General features: G+C 37.3%; 1 pseudogene; it reads left to right on the forward strand.

Moving 5' to 3' along the window:
• Window positions 1–824: 824 nt before the first annotated feature.
• On the forward strand, window positions 825–10209 carry LOC130221545 (UBA-like domain-containing protein 1; annotated as a pseudogene).
• The last annotated feature ends 1413 nt before the right edge of the window (window positions 10210–11622 follow it).

Below are 11622 nucleotides of genomic sequence, written 5' to 3' on the forward strand. Positions count from 1 at the left end.
ACCAGGGGTGTCAAAACTCAATTCCTGGAGGGCTGCAACCCTGCAGAGTTTAGTTCCAGCCCTGCTTCAACACACCTATCTGTAGGTATCAAACAAGCCTAAAGCACTCAATTAGTTTGATCTGGTGAGTTTATTGGGGTTGGTTAGGAAACTAAACTGTGCTGAGCTGTGGCCCTCCCCGGTGAGGGGTTCCCAAACTTTTCAGCCTGCAATCCCCAAATAACAATGCCAGTGATTCGCGACTCCAATATTCTTTGAGGAGGTTATAAAATATAGAAAACCTTGCATGCAATGGCACACACACACCAATAGGTCCAAGTCTTTTCTTCATTAATTTTTTTTTAATTACGTGAGTCCTGTAAATGTGGCAGAAAGTTTAACCTGGTGCATAAAATCAATCTGACACTTTTGGCTGCGTATGTAATACAATATAATCCAAGAGTTCCCAAGAGCTGAAATCCAAAAGAGAAAAAAAAAATTTAAAGGATGTAATCACTTCAGGAGGTTATGGATAAAATATGGTCATTCTAAGGTTAATAAAATTTATTAGATTTTTGGAAATCACCAAGCAACCCCCCTTCATTGTCCCCCAGAGGATCCCGAATCCCCACTTTGGGACCACTGACCTAGGCTCCTATTTCTGCATAGTGGACTACAAGTCCCAGAATTCCCACCTGGTGTTTACTACGTTTGTCCAGCAGGAGCGCTCAGCAGGACGCTTCAACTCACAACAATTTTTGTTTCCAATCGAGAAGTTGATGTTTTAGTGCGGCGCGTTTTTAAAAGACTGCTAGTTAAAACTTTAAACTGACGACTTCGCATCGGTTTCTTGACTGAATATGGACGAATTAAGGCATCAAGTTATGATAAATCAGTTTGTTCCTTACAGCAGGATGCGCGGCGGATCAAGCAAAGGCAGTTTTACAAGCTTCACACTGGCAGTTTGAGGTATGTTTGCTTGATAGGACTCTTAACGGAACATAAAGATGAATCTCATGTAATATAGTAAAATGTACACAAATCATTTAACTATTTGTTTATTTGACGCGTTGTTTATATTTTATAATAATCAGGCAAAACAAACACTGCAACAGACATAATCTAAACAAATATGACATTGAAATGATTCATTCATGGGGTAGAAAATATTATGATAAGGCGAACTAAATTGTATTATGTTAAATCATTAAATTCGCATACTTCCAAATGAGTATTTGTTGAATTACAAATAATATATTTTGTATTATCTTACAGACTGCCCTCAGTACATTTTTCCAAGAGGCTAATATTCCTTACAGCCATCAAATGGTGAGTATATTCTTGTTATTTAGTCATTGGGTTTTGACCGTTTTTATATTTGTTATGATGACTTCGCCATGTTGAACCACGAGTCAGACAAAAATAAACACAGGCTGGCGGTTTCTCTCTAGAACTTATTTATGTCGTTTAAAAATTTGCGACTTTGCTTGTTTAGCTCATCAAGTCTCCCTTTGGTGGTTAATTAGATATGTTATTGTTTTAAGGTTTAAAATGAATGTGGACGCATGGGAGTCGGGTTTTTGCAAAACGTGTCCAAAGTTGTGGGGAGGGAGGGCGATTCCAGGAAACCGAGAGAACACGCGCTGACACCCGCGCTGTTTACACTACGTAATAACAACAAGATCGCCTTCACTAAGGACGCATTGTTGTCTGTTCAAAGCCTCGCTGGCTTTAACCTCGCGTATTTTTATTAGTATCTGTGTTTTTTAATCAATATCTAAACGTAAAGGAATTTGTCTCGATTACTGAGAAATAGTAGTACTACCGGTCACATGCAAAGCGAATCAAATTCAGTTAACCCTTAAACTCGCCTCATGTAGGCTACAAATGCACTTACAAACAACTTGCATGTTTCACCATGTGAAATGAACGACTGTTAATATTTAGTAATACAACAATGTACACCCACATGGAGACTAATATTCTTGTGAATAGTCCAGAAAGGGCTGTTTTTATTCTGCTGGGACCTGGTCGCACCCTTATGGGCCCTGTTGTGGTGATGTCACCAGTGTCATACAAGGACATTTTTGGCAAGATATCTCGCAGTTTATTGTACGTTTCATATATGATGATTTTGAGCTTTGCTCTAAAGATGTTTTATTTGACTTTTTACATTTAAGAATAATGAATATGAAAATGTTTATTTTCTTTGCAAGCCAATAATCTTGCTAGCAAATTATTTCATTAAAAATGCTAAGTTATGAATATCACCCCTCATTTTTCTCATCTTTAAATAGACATAAACAATTATATTAAATCTCTCTCTACCTCTTTTACAAAAAGGCAACAAAAACATTGAACATGTTTTTTGTGTCTTTATATAATTTGTATTGATGTTATTTATAAGTGAACTTCCTTGTTTTTTTTTTTAATCTTATTTTCTGTACTTGGTTTAGAAAACTTTACAATTGATGTGTTATTTTAATATTTTTTTTTTCTCTCTCTATTCGTACTAACTCATGTTGTTGGCATTATTCCCCATGGCTTTTGTTCATCACAGTTGTTCTTCACATCTGTATTCTTGAGCAAATGTTAATTAGAAGAAGAAAAAAAAGCACAGCTAGTGTTTTTCAGCCAACGCTAACTTCCGGTGGAAGGTTTCTGTCGCTATTTTACATTTAGAAGGTTCCTTTTACAGCATCGACATCTTAATGTAATTAAAGTACAATCAGTTAAATAAACGTAAGCATTCATTTAGTTGTTCAAGCGTAAAGCGAGATGATAGTACTGTGAGTACCAGCAGGCTACCGCAGAACTCCATTTAAAATGCTGAGGTAAAATAATTTTTCATATTTTAAAGACATGGCGGAGGAAAAATTCTGAGACCCACTTCGTATATCCAGGGTATCCACGGGGTCTTAAAATGTCCTAAATTTCTAAAAACAAAATTTTAGGTCTTAAAAAGGTCTTAAGTTCACTGAAATATGGTGTTGTAGGTCTTAAATAATTTTGAACAGGTCTTAATTTTCCTCTAAGTAAAGCTACCCAATTGGGCTGACGTCCATCCAATCACCAGCAATCTGTCTTAATAAAATCAAGGAAAAATCAATTAAATCAAGTAAAAACAATTACACAGTTCCTCGTGATAATATCAGAAATGCATCAGGTTGAATAGAAAGTTATAGTCAATCAATTTGTACCAAAAACCAACAAATATATATTTTTGATTATTTATGTAATTGCCTCACAATAAATATACTTTTAATAATGTTAAACGTGTCATAAAATATATATATATAAATAAAATATGTTGAAAGTAGTCAATACAACTAGAGTTGTCTTATGACACATTGAAGTATGTTGCTAGAAATAATATTATAATTATTTTTCTTTTTCTTTGTGGCGAGCAAAAAAAAAAATTTCATTGGCCCAACTGGGCCAGTAGAAATAATCCTTAGTGTTTAGCCCTGTGTAAGTCTAAAATTTCAGTCTTAAAAGGGTCTTAAATTTGACTAAATGAAACCTGCTGAAACCCTGATATCTGTTAAGATTGCTTATTCTTTAAAGACAACAGATCTTAAACGTGGAGATTTTGTAATGTAAACACAGTTTACCGGAAGCTGTCGGCGTGGCTGGCTAAAAACTAAACGTCTGTGTGCTTATATCCATTTAATTACGATAACAGCAATAATATAGTTTATATACGTCTGTTAGCCGATGTTCACTGTACTACATTGCCTAAATGTTTAAGTACATCCAAGCTAGTGGTGCCCAAACTTTGTCCTGCAAGTTTAGTTCCAACCCCAATCAGACACCCCTGGGCTAGCTTAACAAGCTCCTACTAGGCTTTCTAGAAACATCCATGCAGGTGTGTTGAGGCAAGTTAGATCTAAAATCTGCAAGACACCGGCCCTCCAGGACTAAGTTTGGACACCCCTGATCCAAAGCAAAGGAGATGATTGAACAGATTATTAACAACATTCAAACCAGTTATGATGATAGTAAAATGAAGGTGAAAGGTAATGTTGTGCAATCCTAGTGTATGTTTGCCTAAAACATTTGGACACCTGCCAGTACAAGCAGACAGCTGAATTATGAATGATATGCATGTCACTCGACACTAGTGTGTGTGTGAATTGTGTGAGTAAGCTCTTGGGAATCGCTTTTTACATTTCGTGTGCAGGTTTCAGTTTTAACGTTCTACTTATGGTCAGATATCAACAGTAAAGATGTGCCTTTTTTGTTTTTGACTGGTTTGAGTGTTTTACTTGACTGCTGATATCCACCAGCTTTGGTGATCAAGTGAATTAATGAAATACTTGGTACTTTACTTGTTGTTCACAATAAAGACATGTCCGACATGGCTTTTGTGAATTACCTCCATAAGTATACACAGCTCTTACCCATCAACACACAATCTTACCGCTCTCACCCATAATCTACACACATTCTCTAAAATGCAAAATGTAAACAAATCAAACTTAATTTGATATCTTTTTATATTGATATCCCTGTTTTGAGAGTATACTTAATATTTCTATATAAAACCTCTCTGCTCAGTCAACAATGCGCTTTTAGTAATAATAATCAACTGATTGTATATAAGTTCATAACATTTGATTAACTATACTCATATATTTATTCAGCAAGGGTTAATTTTCTTGTAATAAAAACAGTTATATTCACTGAAAAGGCAAATCTGTCTTGTGTCAAAGGACAAAAGAGAAGATTCTTTTAAATCCAGTTTGTTTTGAACGGCTTCACAAAAGACGTCATCGGTTGTTGTTTTCCTCCGATTATTATCTTCTTAAAGCTGGCCTCTGAATGGCTAAACGTTGCTATAGTAGCGTTTGTGTCAGGGCGTCAGGCTGCTGTTTTTTTTTTCAGGAGAGGTGGACAATCATTATTGTATAAACTCCTGTGTGTCCAAAGGTCCAGAGCCTTCAGTCACTACAACATTTCCTCAATCCTTTCTTTCTTAAAATGATTCACTTTCAGGAATTCCATCAGTTTTCCCTTCTGTTGAAATAGCTGTAAAAATCAAACAGGTAAGGATTCATTAAAGGATTAGTTCATGCACATAAACTGTACTCATCGTTTCCTCAGAAGCGCACACTGTCGGGGGTCGACTGAAGAATTTAAAAACATACATGTGAAGGGTTGAATTATGGCTGAATGAGGTGAATTTGTCTTTACAAACCACAAATGCATTTCTTTGGAGAGTTCTCTGGCAAGTCCTGTGCAGTGCGGCCACAGTGAATTTCTTATCCTGGGGTGGTTTACACTAGTATTTTTTTTTTTAGTTTTAAAACATTTAAGAATGAAAACTCTCCTCGTCTGCTCTGGCGCTTTTGTTGCACTTCAGAAAAAACAATCTCCATCCACACAGCCTAAAACCAAGCGGCAACCTCCCACTCTCCCTCGGGAAGCCAATACGGAAGTAACTGAAACTGCAATTCATCAAAATTCCACTAGTCCTGGCTCCATAATAGAGCAAATTTCAATTGAGCCCACTGTTAGAATGGCCATCTTTACCGCAGAAAAAAAGGTGTTTACAGCCTGGTACAAAGAACGATTTTGGTTCATAGAGCTATTATTACCCTTCATGACGACTGTGAGGGGGGTGAATTTTTTTTATAACTCATCCATTTCCTTTATATTAGGTTATATTAAGTTTTGCATAATTAAGGGCGTGGCCACTTGAGTGACAGCTAGGTCCCACTGGTCGCCGTCACTTCACCTCAGCTGAATCCGGCAGATTAGCCACTGATCTCGGCATATTCATCGTATTTTTGTGTTGTTTTATGTGGCTTGACACAGTCAGCTGCCTTTTGAACTTATTTCTTACAATTATCAGATGATATGGGATGCTGTGTGCACTTAATTGTGCTCACAAACCATTCATGTGGCCTCCGTTTCCCATGTGAGTAAAGTTATAAACTTGTATACCATCTCTATAAATGTATTTGTTTTATTTAAGATCATTTATCATTAATATTTTTTCTTTAGACCTGTAATGCACTCCAGAATGTGACAGATTGATTAGCTGTAAGAATAAGAACAATGCTTAGTGGCTCAATGTATTACAGCAGTGTTTTTAAAAAGTCTAAACACTTTATTGATATAGTGTACAACCAAGCACATGTGGTCAGAACACAAACGAGTCGCAGGTAATAGAGTATTAAGTATTTCTCCCAAAGTAAAGTCTGTCTGCCAGGTCTAAGCAAAGTGCCAGCAGGTGTCTGTAGCTCCGCTCACTCTCCGTCTCTTTGCCCTTGTTTGGTATTCCCGCCGTGGGTGCGATGACACGCGAACAAAATGGCGACGGTTGGCCGCGCCTACTTGTAGCTTCTTTTGCAGTGTTCAGAACCTATGGGTGACGTCACGGATGCTACGTCCATATATTTTACAGTCTATGGCTAAAACACATGATAGATGACCATTCATGCTCACTGGGTATGCACATATTTTGCCGACATCTGTACTTGCCATTTACATGTTGTGTAATGATCATATGGGAGGGGTTTGGTGAATCAGAATGATACACAATAGTCCAGAAAACCAATCCGAGAGTAATTGTAAATGTATATGCGTCACTTTAACAAAAAAAAAATTGGATTTCATTTCAGAACACCAGCATATACAAACAAATCAGGTCTTCTGTGTTTTTAAAAATGCTCTGATTGTTGTGGATGCCACGCATAACTGTAACAAATGTATGTGTTATTAAACAAAAATAGTACTGTGTAAACCTGAGGGTACTCACTCTCTTAAACACCACCGTGTTTGCTTGCTCGCTCTACAATGAGAAATGGACTTATAAGTACTTCTACTCTTAAAGGGGTGGTCCAGAGTGTATTTTTAAGGCGTGGTTGTGTTTATAAGATGCAAAGCAATATGTGCTCATGCTTCATTTGTTACTTTTCCATATATCATACTTGATTATATACTGCTACTCAGCTAACATGAAAACGACTAGCGTATTTCCTAGTTCCTCTGAAAGGCCCGCTCTCGAGAGACTCTGATTGGTCAGTAATATAATGTGCTGTTATTCGTGGATCGGCTCTACGTCACCAGGAAATGCATTATGCCCCTACAAGCACGCGCTTTGCAGTGTAAATATAGTCATTCACAGTAGCTGTTAGCCATATCAGTTTGAATCAGACAAGAATGACACAGAGGACACAGCTGAACTTCATGCCTGCTCTCTAAAATAAAATCTGAAGAGTGTCTTTCTCATAAATTTCGAATAAGCATCTGTAAGTAATATAAAACGTTCACATATCTTTTGCAAGTTCGTTTGAGATGTAAAACGCAGGAAAAGTAGCCGCATAGAGACACACTGCAGCACTGCTGAAGATTGTGGCTGTTTACAGCGGTTTGACTGATACATATGAATTTGTAACTAAATTGTTAACAGTGCATTTCCTATTGTTTACGTCCGTGCTACAACATTATGTTAACGCTAGAAACTGTGCATGTAATAGATCAACTTTAACAAATAAAAACACTTACAGGTTGTTTGTCACAATCTACAGCTTCTTCTATCATGGTTGGAGCTGCTCCTTTTTTGAGTTTAGCCGAATCCAGGACTGAACTGGGAGAGATTCTTGAAGCTTTGTCAAAGCTATATAGCTTTATATTCTCTGGAGCATAATTAAAATTAAATTTTGAGAACTTCTCTCTTTGTGTCGTGTCCTTTGGAAGCTCAAATACAGAAACAGAATGAGCTCTGTGGAAATAGCAGCATTTGGACGGCATTTTAGCTTTCTCTGCTACATTACAGCATAACGGTGTTCACACAGGTACATTACACATGTACTAAAGTTTAAAATATGATATCTTAGTGGACCACCCCGTTAATGATGTCCCTTGAAACTGACACTGATGAGAGCAGCGCTGCATGGAAAAGTTTGTTTGTTTTGTTTGTTTATTTATTTATTTTACTTTCACTATGTGTTAAACAATGCTTGTGTTCTCTGGGAACGTTACGAGTATAACGGTCATGCACTGTCAAGCGCAGGTTTACACTGAAAAACAGTGGAAAAGTAGCGCATTGGAATGAAAAACCAATTCTGAATTTAACATTTTTAATTTGTGGTTGAACTAGGGGGAAGTCAGCTAAAATGGGTTTTCAGTAGGCCCACATGGAAATCTGCGCATGTAGAAAAGCCCAGATTCCCACCTTTTTGTTTTTTTATCCCATCATGGAGTCTATTTATTTACTTATTTAAATTTGTGTTAAATTTAATTTCAGTAATATTGTTGAATAATATGCAAATGTTTATATAATTTATTCTAATACAGTTTGTAAAGTAATATTATCTGACTTTTTAGTACATTGTTTCTCAACCACGTTCCTGAAGGACCACCAGTTCTGCACATTTTCCAGGTCTCCTGAACCAAACACCTGATTCAGATCATCAGCTTATTAGCAGAGACTGGAAGACCTGAAATGAGTGTGACAGACAAGAGACATCCAAAACATGCAGTGCTGGTGGTCCTCCAGGAACGTGGTTGAGAAACACTGTTTTAGTAGATCTATTAGACGAGAAAGTTGCTTTGTTTATCAAACAAGCCGATCTAATTGGATTTGCATTGCATACCTTAAATAAAAGTGTTTAAATAAAATGTTTAGAGTTTTTAATTACTATACTCTCAAAACCATTCGCAAAAATCCACGGATATTTACAAACCAAAAAGCCTTCAGGTTCAGGCCCTATTTGGAAAAAATGGCAAAGTAGATTGTAGATTTCTGTATCCAATCACAATAACTGATCTTGCATTGTTGCTTTTACACTTGTTAACAACAATTTAAAGTTGTTTTTTTTAAAGCAGGCAGCTTAAAGTGTTACATAAAGCTTGAAATGGATTGAAATTGTTACCCAACATGGCCTCTTTTAGCTGACTTCACCCTATCCCTTTAACTGTACTGGTGTTAAAAAGGCTCTCTCTTTGTTTCCAGATGTGCACTCCAGCCAACACGCCAGCGACACCTCCAAACTTCCCCGATGCCCTGGCCATGTTCTCTCGCCTAAAAGCCTCTGAAAGCTTCGGCAGCAGTAGCCCCATGGCTTCAATGGCCACATCGCCAGCTCCTCACACCAACTGGGCCATGAGTCCTCCACCAACCCCAGGCCTGCAGGGGCGATGGACTCCAGGTCAGCTCATGCCCCAGACGCCCTCTCCAGCCTGGCCTTCAGCCGTGAGTCAGCAAGCCTCCGCTGAGCACATCAGTATTATGATGGAGGCCGAAAGTTAGAGACTGCTTTAATTGGCCATCACACCTTACAGGAAGACGAGGACGGAGCTTCCTCTTGATGATATCAGCAGCTGTGGATGTAAAAGAGAGCAAGCGGGTTGACTGTGGAACGGAGTGCATTCGCTCCAACTGGGGACATCTGGGAGTGTTTTCAAATGCTTTCTGTTGGCGATTACCAAAAACATGGACAAGAGCGAGTAATTATGTAGCATATTCACGGATAACCTCAGACAAATGAATGTGTTACTGAATATTGTGTTCAATTTCAGCAGTTCTCAAGTAATGGTGATATTTAACCTAGAGTACATGCTTAAAAGTCAACATTCCTCAAAAGAGTTTCCACATCAATGCCATTGAAGAACCATTTTGGGATACTCAAAGAATTTAGTCACTGATTCTTAAAAAAAGCTACCTTAGTGTGTACATTAGTGTTGTCACATTGGAGTTTTGTACCAATCAATACTGAAATTTTAAAAACATCCATTTCCTGCTAACATTTGAGCACATTAAACAGCGCTGATTGGCCATTGTGTTCACGTGCTCAACAGAAATGACTGTGATTGGCCGTGAAGGTCATCAGTTAGTTTACCGTACTCACCGCTGTTTACTAAGTGTAACCACAGATACAGGAACACTGGACCCTCCAGTGTTCCTGTATCTGTGGTTACACCGAGTAAACGGGTGAGTTCGATGAACTGATGACCTTCACGGCCAATCACAGTCATTTCTGTTGAGCGCATAAACACAATTGCAAATCAACTCTGTTTAGGAATGTGCTCAACAAGCGCTCAAACATTCATGGGAAATGGAGGTTTTTAAAATTTCAGTACCGATTGGTATCGAATTCCAGATCAAATCAAAACAAAGTCCAAAACAAAGTTTAAGAACGAGCTGAACTGTGCTCAAATGTTAGTGGGAAATGGACTTTGTTTTGATTTGATTTGAAATTCGATACCAATCGGTACTGATGTTTTAAAAAACTTCCACTTCCCATGAATGTTTGAGCGCTTGTTGAGCACGTTCTTGAACAGAGTTGATTTGCAATTGTGTTCACGTGCTCAACAGAAATGACTGTGATTGGCCTTGAAGGTCATCAGTTCATCGAACTCACCCGTTACTCTGTTTAACCACAGATACAGGAACACTGGAGCGTTTCAAAGACATGTGATCAGCTGGTTTGTCTATAAGCTAACACACGAGTGATCCTCTGATGAATCGCGCCTTTAAAACACTTCAAATGGAAGTTTTTAAAACTTCAGTACCGATTTGTATTAAAGTCCAGTATTGTGATAACCCGAGTGCAGAATCTTTAATAACCTAAAGAACAGTTTTGTACTACAAAGAGCATTTAGTGCAATTGAAAGATCCATAGTGGTTCTTAGAACCATTGATACTCACCATCATGCTGTTTCAAACTTGTATTATTTCATTTCTTTTGATTCCATTGACTACCTGATGACCTACATCAATATTCTTCTTTTATATTTCAGGGAAGAGTCTTAAGTTTTATGGGTTTAGAAAGACATGAGCAAATGATTACAGCAAGTTCTTATTTGTGTGATCTGCCCCTTTAACTGACAGGTTTACCTAAAAAAAAACGCAAGACGCTATCATTATTGACTTCTTCACGACTCTGTGATGAACTAAAATGGCGTTTTGTGCTAAAATGATGCTATAGGAAACATTTCATACCCAGACCGTTCTGTTCAGCACTTACAGCACATTTGTCTGTTTTATCATGAATCTTTTTTTTTATTATTATATATAAAGCAGACATATTTTCCTCCTATGTCATCTCCCTGTAATGGTGTTCACACTGCCTCCACAATATTTGTGGACTATATGTGATGGTTATCACTTCCTATTGTTGTTTTTGAATAAATATTGTATATATTGCAAAACGCCTGCTCGTGCTGCTCCTGTCATTGCTAGCTAACTAGTGTTTTGCTTGAAGTGTAATTCGGGTCACTGCGTGTATACCTGAACTTTGTATTCTGTTGTACCGTGGTAAATGATTATACAGAGACCCAGGGGGGAATTTAATTTAGCAAATGACTAAGTTTCATTAATTGACCATAACTGCAGTAATGTATAGTTCATGTTTTACTTTTATATTAATTAAATGTTTTTAGAATTTCATAACATTGTTAAATGTAAAGTGTGTGTGCGCTTTAATGTTGCTCGGTTTACAACAGAATATGTAATATCAAACAAAATGCCAAAGAAAATCACAGATATGCAAAACTTTCAGGAATTGGTAATTTAGAGATATATAAAATAAAAATATATATGTTATAATTCTAAAATCTGTGAAAAATTCAGCTGTGATCAGCTTTAAAAAATGAATGAGCTTGAGAATTCTCCTTATGATTGCAATCTTT

Source organism: Danio aesculapii, chromosome 3 (assembly GCF_903798145.1).
Source record: "Danio aesculapii chromosome 3, fDanAes4.1, whole genome shotgun sequence".
Classification (NCBI taxonomy): Eukaryota; Metazoa; Chordata; class Actinopteri; order Cypriniformes; family Danionidae; genus Danio; species Danio aesculapii.